The sequence below is a fragment of the Sebastes umbrosus genome, chromosome 17 (genome assembly GCF_015220745.1).
Source record: "Sebastes umbrosus isolate fSebUmb1 chromosome 17, fSebUmb1.pri, whole genome shotgun sequence".
In the NCBI taxonomy this organism is placed as follows: Eukaryota; Metazoa; Chordata; class Actinopteri; order Perciformes; family Sebastidae; genus Sebastes; species Sebastes umbrosus.
Genome location: NC_051285.1, coordinates 22367150 through 22390519, shown reverse-complemented (window position 1 = coordinate 22390519; position 23370 = coordinate 22367150). Strand labels below are relative to the sequence as shown.

General features: G+C 41.5%; 1 protein-coding gene across 2 annotated transcripts in view; it reads right to left on the bottom strand.

The window, feature by feature from the left end:
• The window catches only part of gabra3 (gamma-aminobutyric acid type A receptor subunit alpha3), a 113101-nt gene extending 90951 nt beyond the window's left edge, over positions 1-22150 (bottom strand). For both annotated transcript variants that reach the window (XM_037749044.1, XM_037749045.1), the window contains exon 1: positions 21269-22150. The gene's annotated coding sequence lies outside the window, so the exon portion shown is untranslated. The remainder of the gene's footprint in view (positions 1-21268) is intronic.
• Positions 22151-23370: the final 1220 nt, after the last annotated feature.

Genomic DNA, 23370 nt, shown 5'->3' with positions numbered 1-23370 from the left:
GGTACTCAGTTGGTTGCAATCTGCAACCACACCACTAGATGCCTAAACCTAACTGCGGATGTTACTGTAGTTTTGTTGTGTGGCTTCCAAAGACATGCGAAAAGCATCGTATAAATGGCACGGCAAAAAGCCTAAAATTCATCCTTGTAATGTTGTGCTATTTATACGCACTCTCGTGAGATCGGGTTGTCTAGATTACACTGATAAAGGTTAGACCAGGTATATGAGATCATACAGTACTCTTAGGAACTTGAACCAGCAGATGAAATTAAGCTTGAAAGCCTCATCGAGCCAGGCCACACTGGATCTTGTGCAAAACTGCATTATCCCATCAGGTTTTGTTAGTATCAGCCTGCATGGTGGTGTCTAATTTATCACCTGAAGAAATCACATTTGAAATGATGATGCACCTCCACTAATTGGCCCTGAGGGTGCCTGTATTATTCACAGCTAACAGCACGTTCCACTTGTTTGCATGGCAGTAATTGTTTTATGAGAAACCTGCTGAACGCTCACTTGGATCTTGTTTTAAACCATTTGAAGCCATCTCGCTGGTGTCTGATTCTTGGAACAATGCCGTTTTTGAGGTGCTTGGTGGGATGCTTTAGGCCAGGAGGGTCTGCTGGCTCCATAAAGCTCCTCTTTGTTGAGTTGGAGTTTTACTGTAGAAGTTAGCCCCAGTGCGACACATTAAATTCAGGAGAAAATCAATTTAAAATGAGTAATATCCAAACACACTTTTCTCCAAATAGGCACTGAGAACTCTCATTACCCTGAAGTCTAATTATTCTCAACACCTGGAGCGATCAGCGCTCTAAAATGGAAAGTCTTGATGTGGAAAAACATTCACTAAAAAGGAAGTTTACTATCGAAATTGCATTTTAAGTTAAAATCCTTCTTTAGAACTCGAAATGAAAAAAGGAATATATGCTAACAAGTATAATCTTAATGATAATAATTAATCATTTAAAACGTATGACATTATGTGCTCAAACTAATTAAGCGTTAAGTCAACTATCGAGAGAAAACATATCCATCACTAGACTGCGAACAAACCGTTGTCCGCAATGCGAGACGCTGAGTCACCATTCCATCAAATTTCTCTCCCAAAGGAACACTGGCATCGAGCCAGGTAGCAATAAATTATGAATAATTATTGCACAGGTTACGTTCTTGTTAATTTTTTATGTTTCGTATCCAATAAAGTATATTGCTAACAAGACATTTCAAAACGAGCCCAGAAGCAACAGCGGCTCTGCTATTTAAACTTTCACACTGTCTAGTTTTGTTAATGAGCTGAACCCTCCGTGTCACATCGGGGTTTTCAGGCGCTATGCAAAATACTTTTTCCAACTGCTCCTCCAAACCACTCAGAAATCAGCTTCTTATACTAATGAACCATTAATTTAATGTACTGTATGGGTTCGAGCATCAGAGGTCTCAGATCGTTTCCTTTTATATAGCCAACAGGTTGGGTCTCACTAATTGGTGAAGGACTAAATGACACCCAAAAAGGTCCAAAAAGGTAAAAAGCACTATACCAATGGCATTCACAAGGTCACAACCCTTGAAACCAACTTGAGATAGATTGTGCCATACAGGAAACATTAAATACATCACCAGCTTTATGTAATTGTTGGTCCATTAACCTAGTCCACCCTGATTTAAATCACAGCTTTCTGGATCATAAAGCTAGCCTGAAAAATGTAACAGCATTGGTATTTCAATACAATCTATTCACTGGCAGATAGTCCTCCAAAGTCATCAAAGAAAAGGGCTAAGAAATGATGAGGACACAGGGCAAACCTGTCTAACTTCATCTTGCCCTTTCAGTCTCGTGGTTTCACTATGATTTAAGACGGTGCAAGAACATGAGATGGGTTGTTCTCCGATGTGACTCCCATGTCATTGCCGTCAATCAAATGCTCCATATGTCACTTCGTATTACTACTGTAACAAAATGGTCTGTGCATGAACATGACAGGTGATGTCCAGACCTTTATTCCTCTGACTTTTCCGCTAGAGTCTCAGCAGGTCAAAGTTTCCACGTATCTGGTTAAATATCTCAACGTCTCTTTGATGGACTGGCAGCACGTTTTGTACCGACATTCATGGTCCCGAGGCAAAGAAACTTAATGACTCTAGTGATCCCCTAACATTTCCTGACGCAATATTCTTGTTTTATTGGCGCAAATGGTCCCCATCTGTAGACATGCACTTTTTTTTAATGATAAGGCACAATTTTATAATTTATAGCTAATTATTTCGTGGACCACTGGGGGTCCCTGGACCCCACTTTGAGAATCACTGCTCTAGAGCCATCCTCCGTTCAACATCTTCAGCATCTGCATCTTCAGCATGGCTGTAGACACTTAGTGTTGGTATACAAGTGTTTTGGAGGAGACTGCCATCCATTGCAGCCCGTGAGAAGCTACTTAACGTAAAAGGTTATTGATATTTTAAAGGCTTGTCCAAACATGTTAATATAGTGCCTTGAAATTAAACAACTGGAGCCATCAATCTAGCCATGACATCGTCACAAACGAGCCCTTGAAACATTTTAGAATCTGCTACTCTGATTCTGTTAACGCTAAACTTCAAGTGAAGCAACATATCACATCCTGCTCATGTTTTGCGAGAGTCAAGTGGATCTTTAACGTCACTGAATCCGTCCAACTTAAGGGCGCGTCCTATGAAGTAGCTTGATCAGTAGCTATCAATAACACTAACAGGTAAGTATTCACGGGCAGGCTGGCGAGTGTAAGTAGAAGCTATAGCCATCACTAACATGAATGACAGCTATATAGCCTAAATGTAATTGGAATGCAATGTTTCACTCTCTGCTAATAGCCATACAAAGAGAGGGAGAGTTCAGCGCATGCACTAGACCGGCCCAACAGAATAATTTAAGCCATAAATCAAACATCCATGCGGCGGTTCACCTTGAAGCTCTGCGGGCTCATCTTTGCCACTTAGACGGAAATTGTGTTGAATAAGTGTTCTTGTTTTCTTATCCTATCCAAACAAGGGTATACTGTAAGGATTTGGTGATGTACACTGCAACAACACGAGCTATAAGGTGCTACTTCATGATGAATGAGGCAGTTTTCAAAAGCAACAAGCTTATTTTATTTCTGGAAATACATTTAATCTGATCTGCTGCTATAGTAAAGCCCAAATGTATGTTGCTAACATTGAAAGGAAAATGACTGTGGGACCTTAGAAATAGAATAGGAGTAGAACAAATGTTGGACTGCTTTCCGTTGTCTTTTGACTAAGAAAATGGCGATTGTTGTCATTTTTTATGGTGACAACAGAACACCCGTCAGTGGGACTGTAAAGTGTGGTCAAAATGTGGTTAGATTCTGAGTTTTCTATTGATTATTGATGACTATTTTGTGTGTGAGTGTTTAAAGTGGCATTATGCAGAATATTTTTGGCATCATTGGGCAACAATTCCATAATATCCTTCTAGCATATTGTAATTCAAGTGTTCTGAGAGAAAACTAGACTTCTGCACCTCCTCTTGGCTCTGTTTTCAGGCTTTAAAAAATCTAGCCCGTGACGGGAGACTTTGACCAATCACAGGTCATTTCAGAGAAAGGGCGTTCCTATTGGCTGTTTATTCAACGGAGGCAGCTGTCAATCACTCGCAAACTCTGATCAAACGGTCAAACTAGGCAGCGCGGATCAAATATGAATAAATATTAATCTTCTAAAATGCGACCCTGCCGACATGTTGAGATCAGTTGAGGAAATACCAAGCACCGCCCACTAGCCGTAGCAAACTTTCTCATTTTACAGCTGAACAGTACACTATGAGATGTTTCTGAAAACATCTGAGGCAAGAAACTAGGCATTACAGTATCAGAATATTGATTCATATTCGATCAGCGCTGCCTAGTTTGACCGTTTGATCGGAGTTAGCGAGTGATTGACAGCTGCTCAGAGACGGCAAGGCTCCAGCTCGGATCTGATTGGTTGTTTCCTCTGGTTTGTGAAATCTTGCAGATGCCGCGACTTGTACTAAGTCGCTTTAGTTTATACGGAAGCTACAATGGTCGCAATGGCAACGGTACACATATAAATGTCCGCCGCTCTGACCATCCTGCTACATTGATTTGAATGGGAATGTCCGTTCTACTATTCTATTTCTATGTCTGGGACTTCTCAGCTCTATACTTTATTGGTTTTATGAAAAATCGGCCCTTCGGAATGTGTGACAGGTGTGACGCAGGGAAGCACAACTCTTGACTGAAACAATGTATAAATAAATATGAAATAAACCAGTGAAAAGCAAGTTTTTCACCCTCCTGCTTAAATTGCCCATCAATATTTCATAAGTCTGCAGTATTTCATATTGCAGAAATATGCAATCTGTTTTAAACTTGGAATGAAAGCTCTGCCCTGATATACAGGCATAATCTGATACGGTTTCACACTTTGAATGGGTTATTCAGTGTCATGTGTTATTAGAAATGTCCATATATTGAACAAATACAGTCCTTTCTCTGAATTTTAAATACGCAATTCATATTCCAACTTCTCGTCTTCAGCCAGATATGTAGGCGTGTACGCCACAGGCAAGAGCTGGCCACCCATTTTCCCCTTGTATGACACAGAGAGATATTACTGATGGTGTTCTTCCCTGAAATACATTAAACTCGCATGAAATATTTCATCTTATCTCAAGAGTAGATACCGTGCCTCAAAAAAAGACCTTACGCTGCAAATGTGAATCCCACAAATCAAGGCGGGCACACACATCAATTTTTATTACCTTCTTATTACACCACGCAGACGGATAGAAGACATATTTAAATTTGATCCATGAATGTTGGTACATAAATAAATTCATAGCTTTTCCGGTATCCTCCACCATGGTGAATTACCTTTTCCCGCGGTCTAGATAATAATCAGCTCTCCCTCTCGTGTGAATGAGGTGAGCGTGACTCTGAACGGGGCTGTGATCAGCTTTGGGTCCTGCTGGGTGTCTCTGTGGATGAGATGTTTACGGGGGCTTTTGTGTGGCCAGTAGGATCCCACTTAGTGTGAATGATGGCAGCTGCGAGGGTGCCTCTGGCAAGTGTGACTCCAACTATGGCTGCTTGGTCTCATGTAGCGTAAGGCGCCAGCTGCTCAGGCTGTGTAGCACTCCAGTGAGCATGACTGATTGTGGCTGAGGTAAGCACGTCTCTGGCGAGGACGATGCTGAACGCAGCAAGGGCGAGTGTAACTCCGGCTACAACTGTGGCAGATCACGGCAAACATCGGCTCGCTGCAGCTGGATGCTTAGACTGTGGCTACATTAGCCCAACTGTGGCAAGTGTGACTGAGTATCTGTGACGGGCATGATTGTGGATGCTCTGTGTGGGCCGCTGCCGCTGCCGCTGCCGCTGCTTGGGCTGACAGACTGTAGTGAGAGTGATTCTGGTGATCAAAGCAGCTTTGACTGCTGGTGCAGCAAGTTATCACTCTGGTGGAGTTTGCTGGTTGGGCAGAGGTTGTGATGAACACAGCTACAACAAGTGTGACTGACTGCAGCAGAGTGAGCAAGACTCAGTTAAGCATTGTTCATGCTACTCTTGTTTCGAGCAGCAATGGAGTGTGAAGCTGATACAGTAAGCTCCAGTACTCCTGCAATCTGGACACACACCGGTGACTGTGTTTCCAGTTACGAGTGTGGCCAGCGAGCGACACACGAGATTTTGTGGTTATAAATTTCAGCTGTTTTGTATATTGTTTTACAATTGATTATTATAAACATCACGTTGTGATTCAATTTATATAGTACCTTTATTATCTGTGAGTTTAATCACATAATCTGCGACTCTTTGGCTCTAAACATATACAAAAACCTATTAGCCTGTTAAGCCCTGGAAGCCCTGTCCTTTGGAAAAAAAATGCCTAAAATGAATCAGGAATAGCTCCTCAACTGTAGGACTTATATGCATATATGTGGTCTCCTTTGAAAGGTAAGAAACTAAGGAATATGAGTTTATTGTAAGTAAACTAAACTATATCACTATATTGTAAGTAAACTAAACTATATTACCATGAGATTACAATGGAGATGCAATAAAGGAATGAAGAAGCAATAAAGGGAAAAACAAGATTTACATCCTTGCCTTGTATAAAATCTAAATCAATATCACCATTAAAACCAATATCACATAGACAATGATGCAACTGAATGTCTTCTCCTACTCAATGACTATAACTGTAAGTATAATTGTGATGAAAATACAACATCTATGATACAATTTATAAAGATATACTCAGGTGGTCTCAAGGTTTTGGCCATGTTTATTGTTTACATATTGACCGTTTACTGGAGTTTTACTTAAAAAAACCTTTATTTCCATATAACCATGTTACAAATATAATGAATCTAAATTATAATTAAGTTTAAAATTTCTACTTTCCAGTGATACCAAGCATGATATTGTAGACTGATGAGATACACAACTAGTTCTTATATTTACGAAATTTATTTCTGTACGACTTTATTGTTAAATACTTGTAACAAGACATAGTCCATATCTTCTATAAATAGAGGATTATGAAATAGCAATATTTCATAACTACGTCAAAGGTTGCCCCCGGTACCGGGGGCTGTCGGGTTCTAGAGGCTAGAGCTTGTTGATAACTTAAAACAAAGCACCCTGCTCCTTTCACATAGGTGAAAGAAACGACATTCATACGCATCTTTCTGCTATATTGATTAATAACTATAACTGCTTACCTTAGAAGAACCCACATAAAATCTTTCAAATCTATCTCATGGTGAAGTCTTTGCTTGTACAGAAATCATCACAGAGCGCGCCTGGTGTTTGTTTTTCTTTCATCCGCCTCTGCAATGCAAGGTAGCTTTCATGTATTTTTGGTACCACTTATGTACAGTAAACTACTAAGATCACAGTCTGGTCTCAAAATAAATGGCAGCCGATGTGCCCAACAAAGTGGCGAGTACTTCCAATTCCCGAGGCACTTCTCACCGTGAATTTAATGTTCTCATCATTCTCTCCTACGAGTTCAAAGATGTGACTGTTTCAGAGTTCTGTGGTTTAGAAGAAAAGAACAACATGGAGTGCTGCTGGGATCCACATAGAAATACGTAAATCTTACTGTCAACACTCCCTAACATTCCCTGACAAACTGGCAAGCTTTCTCATTTTACAGCTAAACAGTACACTACAAGATGTTTCTGAAAACATGTTACGCGAGAAACAGGCATTACAGTAACTGCCTAGTTTGTTCATTTGATCAAAGTTTGCGAGCGATTGACAACTGCCTCTGTTCAATGAACAGCCAATAGGAACGCTCCCTCTCTGAAATGACCTGTGATTGGCCAAAGTCACGGGCTCGATTTTCTAAAGCCTGAAAACAGAGCCATGAGGAGGTGCAAAAGACTAGTTTTCTTTCAGAACACTTGAATTACAATATGCTGAAAGGTTATTGTGGAATTTTGGCCCAATAATGCCAAAAATATTCTGCCTACTGCCACTTTAAACACACTCGCACACAAAATACTCATCACCAATCAATAGAAAACTTAGAATCGGATGAGACTACTGCAGAAACTATTTGATTATTCAATCAACTGAAAATAATTGAATGCAATTTTAATAATTGATTCATTGTTTTTGTCATTTTCTTAATTAATGGCCATTATCAGTATGGACACCGGTTGTGAATTCATGTGTCGCTTGGGTGCAAACAATTTATTTTCATGCCCATTCTTTGATGAGGCTTCAAGGCCAGCAAGACTCCAACAATAGACTCCTTGGAGTTTGCATTCACTAAGGCTGTCCTGCTTTTTTCTTTCCTTCCTCATCCATAATTGAAAACTTGCAAACATACTTCTGGAAAACCCTTCCCGTTACTCGACGCACAGCACTAAACACAAAGCACTGGGTCGTTCAAGTTCATTGTGTGTGTACCTGGTAGGTAATTTTCAAGTCTGCTACGTTGAAAATAGGAGCAATCGCATGAAGACAGCCAACAGGAGCAGGCAATATTAACACAACACGTTTGAATTCACTTTTATATGGTAATTAAGCTTTATATCCCACTTGGTGGTGAATTTTTATAAGGCTATTACAAGGTTACTGGATCTGAGTAAACAAACAACCCATGAAATTCAATACTTATAGCACCTTGAAATAAGGGAATGTGACCAACAAAACTACATTAATAGTTCATTTTAAATTTTAAAGGCATATTGAGCAATCTGAGTTTAGGAATTCAGAATATATAAACATACATATTAAAAGCTTTAATATACAGTTAGCAATGGGTAGAGAGGGACATCAACTGACCAGAAGCACCCAGGCATTGATCAAAGGTCATTAATGATTCACTAGATGACTTGATAAGGTCAGTAATGACGTGGCCACCAACTGGTAAGTGACCAACCAACCAGTGACCAGACGGCCCAGTTGCACTAAATGATGTATGAATGACACGGTAATTGTAAGTCATTTTGCGTCCAACAAGAACACTGTTCTTATCTTTGGCGTTTGATTTGTACACAATGTCGTCTGCACTGACTGCAATGTAAACGCATCCACGTAAATATGCTACGCTCAGAGCTAGTGACGTAGAATAAAATGTGAGAAAGACTGATTATGGTTGGCGGTATAGGGGAGGTGGATAGGTCCAACAAACACAGGCCTTTCAACCAGGAGACCGGTGTTCTAGACCGGTGTTCTAGACCGGTGTTCTAGACCTAAAGTGTTGTTGAGCTATTTGGAGACGTGTTTTTTAATGATGTTTGTGATGCGTTTTCCGTACTTATGTAACGTTGTTTCCGTACATATTTTACTTTGTTTACGTACTCATTTTAAGTCCAATCATGACATTGTTCCTAAACCTAACTAAGTGGTTTTGTTGTCTAAACCTACAGTTTTGTTGCGTGGCGTAAAAATGACACACAAAAGAGGCGTGCAAATTACACGCTAAAATGCGTTCTCATGACGCGCGGAATGCCCTTGTAATGTCGTGCTATTTATATGCCTTCCAATGAGATCGGGTTGGACCAGAACACGGACAACTCGGACAATCTGAAACAACCACAGAAAGTCAATAATGAAAAGAGAGACATGACCAAATGATCATAAAATCATCCTCATAATACTTTACTTTTATGCACCATCAGTACATACAGTATCACGATATATTGGCTTAGTTACAATAATTAATCCATTAACACTGTAATCAAATTGAATTACATGGTGATGCTGCATGCTATCAAAACAAAACTGGAGCCGCAACGAATAGTCGATCAAAAGTAAATTAATCAGGTTTTGGTAATCGATAAATTGTATGTCATTTAAAAAAACACAAAAAAAAAACAGATTTGATGGTTCCAGGTTCTCAAATGTGAAAATGTCTTGGCCTTTTGGGTTATTGAATGCTGGTCAGACAATCAAGAAATTAATGATGTCATCATTTCTAGGATATTGAGATTAGAATTTTCACTCTTTTTTGATGTTTTGTGGACCAAATTCAATCGAGAAAATGATCAGCAGATTAATCGATAACGGATATAAACAGTTGCAGCTCTAAACGAAACAAAAATTTGCAATCATGAATCGTGTCTCACAACATCATCATATCATCTCGATACCATTCCACTGAAACAATAGTCATTATATTACTGCATTACTCTCCGGCCCTCCAATAATATGCATGTGTAGCAGGACCGGTAAAAAAGGCTGTGTTCTCCAGTAACCGGTGACAGGGTTTTACAGGAGGACGGAGTCACTGCTGAAAGTCATCCTGTCCTCACCGAGAACTGTGTTCACATTCTTGGCGTGAAGTCAAACTCATTCAAGGTGGATGTCAGAGTCCGACAAAGTTGTCCCTTCGCCTGTTCGTGATGTTCATGGATATGTGTCGAGGCAAAGCCAAGATCTGACTCTCAGTGACATTAGGGTGCCATTCATTCTGATTGCAGAAAAGTGCCAGCCTGTGTCTGGCTGTCTGGCTGTGGTGTAGTTAGCTTCTTACATTAAATTACTAAAGATATAATTACACATTCTGCTTAATATAAAGATCAGCCTTCCATCCTCCTCTTTAACTTGCACTTTTGAGCAGACTGCAGTGACATTTATACATTTATTTTTATTTGAGGAGATGAGAGAGTCTTTGCACGGCCCCAGTTTTCGGATTACTCAAGGATTGAATCAGTATTCATAGGTATGCCCCATGGCTGTTGTAAAGGTCTTATGCAGGTGCTGTTAGTGCATTAGAAGTTGCAGTTCTTGTCTGTAGTGTACATTGCAGGCAGGATATAGCATTAATAAAAGCTCCTCTACCAAGCTCTTAGCAACTAGGTAAACCTTAGACATATGAATAATACTTTGTTGAGGTATATTGTGTCCACAATTCACTTTCATGGTCTATCAAATGTAATAAAGTAGCACTGTCTCTTGATGAAAGTGCTTGCAGGGTCAGGACATTTGAGATTTTATTATTAGCTCTCCCTTACTTGGAAACATTTCGTGGTTGAGAGTAAGGCTGTCGCAATAATCTCAATATTGCAATACATGTAGGCTAATATACATAGACCAGCGGGTCCGTCCTCTCTCCCTACATGCTTCAGCCTTCCCTTCATCCAGAGCAAGTACTCTACCTTGCGCCGACATTTACTTCTGTGGATATTCCGTATCATAGCAACCAGATGCAACCAAAGCATCTCAGCTGGAAAAACGCTGCGCCTCATTGCCCTTCTATGTTCTGCATTTAACAATAAACAAGTATTTAATTAGTATTTAATTAAAACTGTCATCTTTGTCATTTAAAAAGCAACACTATACCTAATAGTAGCTTAAAAATAAAGCATATTTTATAGTACTAAAATCATGATAAATGTAGTAATTTGCAAAAAAAAAGGCAATAATATCGCATATCACGCTGTTGAGCAAAACGTTATCACCGCGGGTGAAATTCCTTCACCGCGACAGCCTGAGATTGAAAAAAAGATCTTTAGAGGGGGACATAAATTATCATGAAAAACTCACTTCTTTTTTCAGTGCTTGTGCACATACTTTTGGGTATCTGGAGTACCTACCAACCCACAAACCTGGCTAGATCAGAAAACATGTGACTCAACAAGCCAATCACATTTGGCTCCCCTTCCTATGTCACATGTAGGCTCATTAGAAAGTACCGCCCACGGCTGGATAACTACTTTTGCAAATGTGCAACATATTTTTCTTGCAAGCCAATCAGAGCAGACTGGTCTTTCTTAAAGAGACAGGCACTAAAACGGAGCGTTTCAGACAGAGGGTGAATACAGGTATATTCAGACCGACAGTATGAGAAAAATAATGTGTTTTTTTTAACATTAAAGCATGTAAACATGTTCTCGTAAAAACCCAAAATACAAGTATGAACCCGAAAATGAGCATAATATGTCCCCTTTAAATTATATCTTAATATCATTCTTAGCGCTCACAATGAGGACTCCAATACTGCAATGTCGCCATGACGCTGCTATAATGTGTTCAAAGATTGCTGCAGACAGGCTTTTAGCTAAAGCGAAGAGACATGGCCACATCTCCCCTGTTTTTAGCATCTTGTCACTGGATGCCTGTTTCTCATTGATTTTTTAGTCTTTGAATGACCTGGCAAACTTGTCTCTGAACTTAAAATCCCCTGTGACAAAACTCCTCAGACAGGAGCCTCTTGACAGTTTCTGTGTCAAGGTTGTAGGTAGACTAAAGGTGACCGTGCTGTTGCTGTCTGGGCTTCTTAGTTTATGAAGGAGCTTTCAGCACATAGTGGCATCGCAATTACAGCCTTTTTATCATCTTTCATCTTTACTCTCCTTGCATACCCGCAGCCTTGTCTGATCTCAGTATTTTCCATTTGTTATCCCCACGACTCCCTCTGTTTATTGAGGCGTTTAGGTTCGTCAGTCATCATAACCTTGACTAAGAGATTTCCCGTGGCCAAATGCAGACAATCTGATAGTTATTGTTCTTGACAGGAACAATTTATGGTACAATTTAAACTGTAAAATCCCCTTGTGCATTTAAAAGATACATTTCAACAGCTATCATCACACCTACGCCACATTGGAGCATAGCAATGCAATGGTGATGCAAAATAATCTCTGTGAAGGAAATTTCTCTTTGCTATACCTGGTGCAATAAAGAGTAGGCTGAGACAGCATGAGGGTGGCCAAACGCTATGCACATTAAAATACCCACAATCATCTGGCAGCCTGTGATAAAAAAAAAAAAAAAAAAGAATAATACTATGGTCTCGGTTGAGAGCTTACTTATAAAGAAGGGAGCTGTTGATTTCTGTGCAGAAATGTGCTTTGAGTTACACTGAGTTACATAAGAACATTGCAGTCCTCTGCATAGGTTATGTCATAAAATAGTGTACTTGCTATATGACAATGAAGAGTTATAAACATGGCTTAAACTATGAACCTCCACTGCAAAGGAACTCACTTTACTGTCCACTCACATATCTTTTCTTGATTGTTTAATCTGTAAAATGTAAAAAAAAAATACAGACAAATCAGTGTCATAATTTCCTAAAGCCCAAGGTGACATCTTCAAATTGATTGTTTTGTCTGGCCAACAGTCCAAAGATATTCAATTTATTATCAAGAAGGACAAACGAAAGCAGTAAATCCTCACAAGTGAGAAGCAGGGACCTGGGAAGGTTAGGCATTTTTGCCAGATAAAAATGTCTTTAATGGTAATTGTTTAAGCTCTACTGTTCACCACTACTTTCTCCCATACTATTTGACATTACAAGGTTTTCGAGTGAGGCCCAAAAGGGATGTCACAACACCAGAAATTTGGTAGTTGATACCGATACTAGTGAAACGCACAATTCTCGATAATTCCCAATTCCCAAAACAGTAAAAACGAAAGTTAAACAATAAATTCCATGTACTTTAACAAACACTCCTTTTTTACTGTTTGTATACTGTTTTTTGCAAATTTAGTATTAATCCCTGATGATCCACCTCAAGTGTATTGCCAAAAACTAAATTTGATAATGATATAATTTACCTTCTTCCAATACTATACAATGTTTTACTGAATATAGCTTGAACGTATCATAATGTAACTCAATGGAACCTCTGTTAACATTGGCTGTTAGCTCCATTATTTATCCAAGCAGGACTGCGCTGCCCCCCCGGCTGCTAACAGCTAACGTTACTAGCTCCTCCTGCCGATTTCAACGCAGATTTGTTGAAATCGTTTTCAGAATTTTGGCATAGCCTTGGTACTGAAAATGGCATGGCCATTTTCAAAGGGGTCCCTTGACCTCTGACCTCAAGATATGTGAATGAAAATGGGTTCTATGGGTACCCACGAGTCTCCCCTTTACAGACATGCCCACTTTATGATAATCGTATGCAGTTTTGGGGTAAGTCATAGTCAAGTCAGCACACTGACACACTGACAGCTGTTGTTGCCTGTTGGGCTGCAGTTTGCCATGTTATGATTTAAGCATATTTTTTGGCTAAATGCAGTACTTGTGAGGATTTCTGGACAATATTTGTCATTGTTCTGTGTTGTTAATTGATTTCCGATAATAAATATATACATACATTTGCATAAAGCAGCATATTTGCCCACTCCCATGGTGATAAGAGTATTAAATACTTGACAAATCTCCCTTTAAGGTACATTTTGAATAGATAAAAAGAGTGCATTGTGAGATTTTACCCTTGCTCTCGCATGTCTGATTATTTTGGCTTTTGTCATTTTGCGCTGTGATGGGAGCAGATGCTCCCTCAGTCAGGGATATGTCAAAAATGCACTTAAATTTTGATCAAGATGCATTGCACACTGCCAAAGCAGGATTACACACACCTGATTCACTGTTTTTTACTTAATTAAATCTTGTGCAGCCAGCGAGCACCAGGCTGTCGCAGAAAGAAAGACCACAAAAACGTGTGTGCTCTTTCCCGCCTCACCGGTTGGTTTATACCTCGACATCCCCGCACAGTTACCCAGCAATAAAAATGATCCGTGTTAAAGTTGGTGTCACCCTCGGGACACTTGGGACACACACAATTTAATCGGGGTCCATTAAAAAAAATCAAAAGACAATTAAAGCTCCTCTCTCCTCTTGACTTCGCAGAAAGCCCACGGGACCATCGGCTCCCAATAATCCCCCTCTCCATATCTTCAGCCAAAAACACTGGGTTACCGAGGCAACAGCTGTGTGCGCGGTCTTTTTTTTTTCAATGTGTGTGACAAAAGTAGTGCCTGAGGCATCACATTCATAATTACAATGGAGGGACCTGTGACTGAGATGGTCAACGTGATGTGTTAGAGCAGAATAATGGCTTATTATCTAACTGTGTTGGTCATTTCATGGAGATATGAAGGAAAACAGGACAACCCTTTTTTGGGAGGGGATCGTTTACAGGAGGTTATGCAACCATGGAGGGGGTTTAATTAATCTTTTCCCTCCCTCTGCACACATCACACTTGACTGCAATTTGTGCTATGCACCTTGATTCATAATATATGCACCCACTGTCTTTGCCAATAAACATTTAAGCACTATTTCTCAACTTATCTGGATCAGAAGCAAAATCTGCCGTCTGCAGCTTAGACAACCTAAAATACCTCCTAAAGTCCTCGGCTAACATCAATCAAAAGTCCCATATTTAATGCTTTTTAGTGCCAGTTGATCAAATTAATGCACGGCCGGAGCAATTATTCACTGAACAAACAACCTTCTAAGAAGTTTCACAGTTTTAAATGAAGCCATAAGCCACAAGAGGCCATGATTTACTGTGACTTCACAACAGCTAAGGGGCGTTGTTAGGCACCATTTCAGGAGTGTGTATAATACAATGTCAGACATTTTAGGAGTTTCTCAGGGCCTGTAGACACTCTGCCTGTCCTGATATGAAGCTTTAGGCTCTGGGAAGATTAGGACATTTGAGAGACTTTGGCTGTCAATCTTAAAAGGTCAGAGTAAACCCTGAAAGATTATACAATTAAAGGGGAACGCCACCTAAATTAAAAATTACAATATGTTATTTCCATGGCGTAGGAAAGTTCAATCAGTATGTGTGAACATGAGCTACTCTCTCCTTAAAGCCAGAAACCAGAGCAGTAAGTCTCAAACTTGCAATGTCACAGGGTATAAAGTGTGGAGCTGCTCCATAGATAATGAATGGGAGACTGATTTTGTGGACCAACAGAATGTTTTTCTTTTTTATATCCAAATGAGCTTTATTCTATTGTAGTGTTGTCAGTTGTGAAACACAAAATATTCCAATATACTCAGAACATTCCCCTGGATGCTCTCAGTATCATCTACAACATTTCTCCCCATTCATTGTCTATGGAGCAGTTCCACACTTTATACCCTATGACGTCACAAATTTGAGTTCAAGCACTCTAGTTTTGGGATTTACGAGAGAGCTGTTCATGTTGACTAATAGTTTTTGGACTGTCTTAAAAGGTATGAATTTCGAAAATGGCCGTAGTTCCCCTTTAAAGGAACAGTGTGTAACATTTCGGGGGGTCTATTAGCAGAGATGGAATATAATATTCATAACTATTTTTTCATTAGTTTATAATCACCTGAAACTAAGAATCAATGTGTTTTTCGTTAGCTTAGAATAAGCCCTTCATATGAACATAGGGAGCGGGTTCTCTTCATAGAGTCCGCCATGTTACTCCGCCATGTTTCTACAGTAGCCCAGAACGGACAAACCAAACACTGGCTCTAGAGAGAGCCTTTCACATGTAGACACGCTTGTGAAACTGCGGTAACGTGAGCCGCAGATTGCAAAAGGATGACCTCTGAGAGAGGTGAATAGCGTTACCACGGTTTTGCACTCTGTGGCTCTGGAAAGGGAGTGAGCAGAGGGGTACTAAAGTTGGTTGCAATCTGCAACCACACCAACTAGATGCCGCCAAATCCTACACACTGTACCTTTTAAGGAGATTAGGTTGAAATAAGCGAGAGCAAGGTGGCATTATGTTTTTCTATAACCTCCAGTGGATTCAAATCTATAAAATCAAACTAATTCTATAACATGCAGATTTAATAGTGGCTCCAATCTGAAAATCTTAAATTAAACTGTGATCGTTTATTTTATTTTTAGAACCTGATTCTGCGATGCCAATTTCCTCCTCCCTTCCTCCCTGTGTGCTACAAACGGAGTGCGAGGAACAGAAGGTTAACATCTGCGGTGACAATGGAAACTGAGCAGGTATTGTTCAATGATGAATGCTCATGAATGTGTGCTAAGTTGTACAAAATGTTGCACAAATTTCTTCATATTTATGGATTTTCTACCCCCCCACAAAAAACACTGCTTTTGTCAAGCTTGTCTACAGCTACAAAAATATACTTTTAAATAAATCTAATAATAATGACAATCTAACAAGAACAATTCCAACGGTGTGACTGTGGCAGCTCCAACAGTCTTTCATCAAACAATAGTCGATGATATGCTCTGCACATAATGTACTTGTTGAAAATGTTTTATGTCATTTTGGCAAGCAGCTTTAGTCCCTATATCACTGGGATGTGCATTCACATGAGATCGCTCTAGTCGGGAGTCCTCCGTCTCTGCCAAAATACAGTTAGACGAGTAATTTGTTTGCGGAGTTTTCACCTAACAGATTATCAGATGTGGGACAGAATATGTACAGGATTAAGATCAGTGACAATCACGAGAAATGAACATAAATCAGTGGGCGTCTGGAGGTAACATTATTCCTGTGTGAGTGGAGCTTCAGTGATTAATCTTACTGCATATAAATGGGGAAATGATGGGAGCTCACCAAGCCAGAGAATGAGTGAAGTAAGTAAAACTCTTGGGAGCAGTGATTGAATATGTTGAGCAAATCACAGTAATGCAAGAGCACTTCACAACCTTTAAAATATTCAATTTCTTCACTTCGTCCTTACAAATGATGTTTTGGTTGTGCTGGATAAGTGGCGTAAGTGTGTCTCTGTTCCTCCCTGGCTGTATTAACCCAACATGGCCTTCTCATTGTCCTGCCTTGTTCCACTTCTCTCCATCTTTGGGGCCACGCTGTAAATTCCCCCCCTCAAAGCTTCTTGGTCATGACTGACATGATCATGGTCGAGGCTCCAATGTACTTAGAGGGCTCTGGTGATTACCTCCTGTCAGCTGTGATCAGTGTCATCATCAGACAGTAGCTTGACACCGTAGTAGCCCCGTGTCCACTGGAGCTGTGTGGTGGATCTCAGTCAATGGCGGAATCAGGCTGTCTGAGGGGCAGGAGCGGAAAAAACTAAAAAGGCCACAACTGCATGCGGTGGGTGGGGCACCAGCGTGCAGAAAGTTCTCTAGCATGTAGGGCAGCTTATATGGTACTACATCATGCTTTCTACATTTTAAGGCCACTCTAGAGAGAACTTCATCATGTTTTCACCACTGGAAGGGCACCATAGAGGGCACTTCATCACACTTCCTCCACAGGAAGGGCAACCTAGAGGGCACTTCATCACGTTTTCTCTAAGGTAAGGGCACCCTAGAGGGCACTTCATCACATTTCCTCCACAGGATGGGTACCCTAGGGGAGACTTCATCACATTTCCTCCACAGGAAGGGTACCCTAGAGGGCACTTCATCACATTTTCTCCACTGAAAAGGCACCCTAGAGGGCAAGTCATCATGTTTTCTCCACTGGAAGGCCACCCTAGGGGGCACCTCATCACGTTTTTTTTTCCACTGGAAGGGCACCAAAGAGGGCACTTTATCACATTTTCTCTATTGGAAGGGCACCATAGAGGGCACTTCATCTCATTTTCTCCACTGGAAGGGCACCCTAGAGGGCACTTCATCACGTTTTCTCTACTGGAATGGCACCCTAGAGGGCACCTCATCACATTTTTCTCCACAGGAAGGGTACCCTAAAGGGGACCTAATCATGTTTTCTCCACTGGAAGGCCACCCTAGGGGCACCTCATCACATTTTTTCCACTGGAAGGGCACCATAGAGGGCACTTCATTACGCTTTCTCAACTGAAATGGCACCCTGGAGGGCACCTCATCACATTTTCTCCATTGGAAGGGCACCCTAAAGGTCACCTCATCACGTTTTCTCCACTGGAATGGCACCCTAGAGGGCACTTCATCACGTTTTCTCCACTGGAAGGGCACCCTAGAGGGCACTTCATCACGTTTTCTCTACTGGAATGGCACCCTAGAGGGCACCTCATCACATTTTCTCCACAGGAAGGGTACCCTAGAGGGCACCTAATCATGTTTTCTCCACTGGAAGGCCACCCTAGGGACACCTCATCACATTTTTTCCACTGGAAGGGCACCATAGAGGGCACTTCATTACGCTTTCTCAACTGAAATGGCACCCTAGAGGACACCTCATCACGTTTTTTCCATTGGAAGGGCACCCTAAAGGGCACCTCATCACATTTTCTCCACTGGAATGGCACCCTAGAGGGCACTTAATCAAGTTTTCTCCACAGGAATGGCACCCTAGAGGGCACCTCATCACGTTTTCTCCATTGGAATGGCACTCTAGAGAGCACTTAATCAAGTTTTTTCCACTGGAATAGCACCTTAGAGGGCACTTAATCAAGTTTTCTCCACTGGAATGGCACCCTAGAGGGCACCTCATCACGTTTTTTCCATTGGAATGGCACTCTAGAGAGCACCTCATCACGTTTTCTCCACTGGAATAGCACCTTAGAGGGCACTTTTGCTACGAACTGTTTGAACATGGGGGCACTAAGGGGGGCGGTCGCCCACCCCGGCCCCCCCCTTGAGTCCACCAGTGATCTCAGTACATATTGTCATCTCAAAAACAAGCTTCTGTCCAGGACAGCGTGTATGCTCTCAATGTTTTTGCAAACATGAAGCGTAGTGGAGGGTAACCCTATTATTTAGCATAAGTCATTCCCAAAGCATGTTGTAAACATTAACATTAATTCATGGGCCGAATATTTGCCTCTTGCAAACAAAAAAGACTGTGCTTTCCCTTAACACTTTGGGAGACATTACCCTTGTTTATTTTGTAATCACTGGAGATACTTTGCATTTTACTGCATCATGCCTTAGTGTGCCTCGAGGAACAATATGGAAATGCTAATCCTCGCAACAATCTGCCACTATCTTTGCTGCCCTGTTTTATTTGACTGCATCTGCATGCAGAATCCAAATAATAGCAATTCCAAACAGATCCTCTAATCACGCCACTTCAGATGTAGCAGGTTCACCATACAGCGAGCTCGCAGAAGCACAACATATCCATCTGCAACTCTCCGAAAAAGATAACACCTCCCTTCAACAAAATCTGCTCACCCTGACACATTCCCCGGCTGGTCTGGACAATAAATCTTGAGTTTGCTTCCCTTCCACAACGCAGCCATTTGCTGTGAAAAAAGGCTCTCTCTCTCGGCTGTGTACGTCTGAACAGATGAAGAAACTGGCTGAGAGAAAAGTCATTTACTTGTGGTCACACTCATGAGTCCAGGGAGCCGTCGCATTATGAGCCCTGTAGCGTGGCAGACTGAGAGATGGCAGGCGGCGGGGGGAAAGGCTGCGAGGACCCACAGATGACTGTGCATTACATCAAATGAGAGGTGTGGTAAACACATGAATATGTGATGCGTGCAGGGGAGGAACTCCTTAAAATGTGGCAGGCAAAAAGGACAGAGTGAGAAAAGGATCCTCACAGTGACTCAGACTTGTTATAACCTTCACGGTGTCCAGTAATTAAGACTTAGAAGAGCACGGCCTCTGACATCGGCTGCTTGAAAAGCAGAAGAAGATGAAGCTGAAATTAATTCAGTACCATAAATTCTAATAAGTGTCGGCGTTGCCAAGCCTGCCTGCTTTTTTAAACCTGTGTTCACAAACCTTTTAAGTATGCACAACCAACAGGTTTGTTTGTTATGTCGTGTGGAAAAGTGCCAATTTCCACATTTTGCACACAGATGCATCAGGAATAATCATGTTTTTAAGAGCACGGGCGCACAATCGGGGATACCTTCTCCAACACTGAACCATTTGTTGCCCATCTCGCTCTCTTCTTCTTGGGCGGCATACAAACAACAAAACAATGCAACAGTCATCGTGTGTCTGTGTTGACCCAATTTCACCTGATTTTTTTTAGCTGGGGAGGGAGTTGCACGTGCTTCTTCTTCTTCTTCTTCTTCTTCTTCTGCAACGGGGTGAGATGTTTGGGGAATATTTGAATTATTTAAGCCGTCGGAGTCTGATGTTGTGGAAACATCATTCCAAGTTGGACATTGCTCAGCATATGTGGCTGTTGACACACTGCATGGCATGCATGGTCACTGAGGGAGAGGAGGGGTGAGGAGATGAAGAGAGAGAGAGAGAGAGAGAGAGAGAGTGACGGCCACACAGATTTCTCAAGAAGGGATTATGTTTTTTAATGAGGCAGGCTCCTCATTATATTATATGGCAGAGCGAAACACAAGTGTATTGAGTTTAAATTATTAAGAGGAACAAATCTGATAAGTGAAAAACGCGTGGATTTAATAGAGAAAATGTGTGTTTTTTTGCATCAGTTAAACATATACATTGGGAAACACATACATGGCATTCATTTTGTTTTATTTTATTTTATTTGCCAATGTTGTTGTGTGTGTGTGTGTGTGTGTGGTAGTGGAGACACAGATGGCTGCCAGACCTTTCCTCGCTGTAAGGGGGGGTGGTGTGGGGGTGGTTTGTTCCAAGGTTAAGTTAGCCTCTGCTCAACAGTCTTGTCACTGGTTGCGGTTGCTTGTTGTTTTTCCTGACAGCGTTTTCCAGCACGCTGGGTCAAAAGCACGAGGCTGGAGTCCTATAGTCTGCAGGTGCGGATTTATTTAAACGCGCGCCGTCGTTTTTAATTGCCCATTAACGGGCAAAGTAACAACACTGTCGCATTGTGACTGTCCTGAGAAGTCAAAGCCATTTAACAAACCGCCATTGTGCTGAACTGCATTCCCCCACATGTGTTGCTTTAACATCACTTAATCCCTCCCTGACCATATCTCCATCATACACCAAGGCGCAAAACACACCACAGCGCCGCATCCCTCTCATCAGCACCACTCCAGCATGATGCGAGGGGAGACCTGTTAAACCATCAATTATACTGCGGTAAACACAAACAGCAGTTGTTGCATGTGAATGAAACATTGCCACGGAGCACGTTTCCAATCATCTCCGGCTAGTCATCTTTGGCACCGACATGTGCGCAAAGCTAATAAATGACATGAAACACATTGAAAGAAATAAGGATAATCTCACCAGCAGCAGCAATAATAAAGGATGTGTTTCTTCTCCTTCTCTCCCGATTCCTCGGAGTTAATGAGCTTTCTTCTGACGTTTTGGTCCGACTGATTTCTCCCTCAGCTGTTATTGTCCACTGTTTTTTTTTTTTTTTTCTTCTTCTTCTTCTTCTTCTTCTTCTTCTTCCAGTGGTGAAATAATAGGCAAATCGGCGTCCTCTCGCAAAGCTCTGCCCTCTTCAAACTAACCTTCCCGCCCCCCTCCTTCTTCTACCCATCTCAAATGATCTGGCGCTGGTCAGGAGGGGCAAACCCCGAACCCGAGGTGCTGCTGGTGCTGATGCTGATGCTGATGCTGGTGCTGATGCTGCTGCTGCCGCTGCTGCGTTAGAGACGCGGATCAATGGCCCACATGGACATGCGGTGGACGTTTTTGCGCGTTAACCGACCAGCTTGTCAGTGGATGCTCGACAGCTGGAAGGGACTCTTTTTTTCTTTTTTCCTCCCCTTTTCCTCGTGCGTTATTGCACAAACACGCTCCCAGGCGAGACCCAGTATATAGCAGTGAGTGGGGGCCCACTTTTATTCCACGGGGCTCCGCGCGGTCTGACGCACGTGCCCAAGGTCCAACCTGCGGCTGACAGAGACGCCAAAGCCTGTGAGAGTGATATAGCAAACTGTGTCTGAGTCATTGCAGTATATAGGAGGACAAATGGGAGCAGATCATTCCCACTCTGTGACCTTGGTGGGCTAAACCACAGAGAGAAGAAGAATGAGACACGTCTCCTTCCACTTCAACATGTGCTCAAGGTGCCCTTGTGCAAGGCATGTTGTAATGTCACCCCTTAACCCCCTGCTCACACAGCGGCAAATAGCACAAGACTGCCACTGTGCCAATTCCCAGGTGTGTTTGTGTGAGCAGCAAAGCAGTCTCTGACCTGATTTTTGTTCTCGGCTATACAGCAGCAAATGTGTTACAACTGGCAGAAACTGATAGGAGTGTCCTGTCAGTCAGATTATAAGCTCATATTTCTAATGAAATATATTACAGCTCCATGGATTTGACAATTGCTGAAGTCAATTTGTAAACATAATTCTTTATTGCAAAGAATGATTCTGCAACTCCTTTTTTTTTTTTTTTTGCTGTGTCTACTGTCTTGTTAGATATAGCACACATGTTGCTTTCATATATTTTTTGTGTGTGTTTTTTGGGGGGGGTTGAATAGTTCTTAGACAAACATGCAAATCTAAAATAGATGCCTCTTTCAAACTTAAAGTGATGGCAAGTGAAATGACAAGAGTGCTTCATAACAATTTATTGTTCTGTCAAAACCAGTCCAGGCTTAATATTAAAGGGGCTCTGGCTGCCCCTGAATATTACTGCTAAATGTTACCCAGTATTTGTGCCATATAAAGTATTCTCTGTGACAGCGGTAGTCCTGATAATATTGGTGCTCTGGATGCTCATGCAGTCAGACTTCTGTAGCGAGTGGTAAACCAAATAAACCCTTAACGTTCATAAGTAATAAATGAGCAAGTTTTGCAGCCAAGCCCTCTGGGATTTAAGTTATCGTATCAGCTCAGACGATGGCCAAACCTTCAGGTGACTCTAGTGAAATTGCAGCTGCTAGTTTTGAATGAATTTAATACGATGCACAATAAAATAATTAAAGGTTTTTCTTTCTAATAGCCAGCAGGGGGCGACACCTCTGGTTGCAAAAAGTAGTCGGATTGTATAGAAGTCTATGAGAAAATGAGCCTACTTCTCACTTGATTTATTACCTCAGTAAACATTGTAAACATGAGTTTATGGTCTCTATCGCTAGTTTCAAGTCTTCTTCAATGCAGCATGATGTCCATTTAGTAAATTATGGTCTCATTTAGAGGCTATGCTTTAGGGCGTGGCTGCATTGTGATTGACAGGTCGCTACTGTTGTCCGTGTTTTCGTCTTAGAACTTTAACTCTTTCACACTGTGTTTTCAGTTCAGTAACACTTTAGTTGCCTCAAAATTTCTTATCCAGCATTCGGTTGTACTTAGCTCCACCCTCTCATGTCACTTCTGGTTGCAAAAAACCAAGATGGCGACGACCGAAATGCCAAACTTCAGGCTTCAAAACCG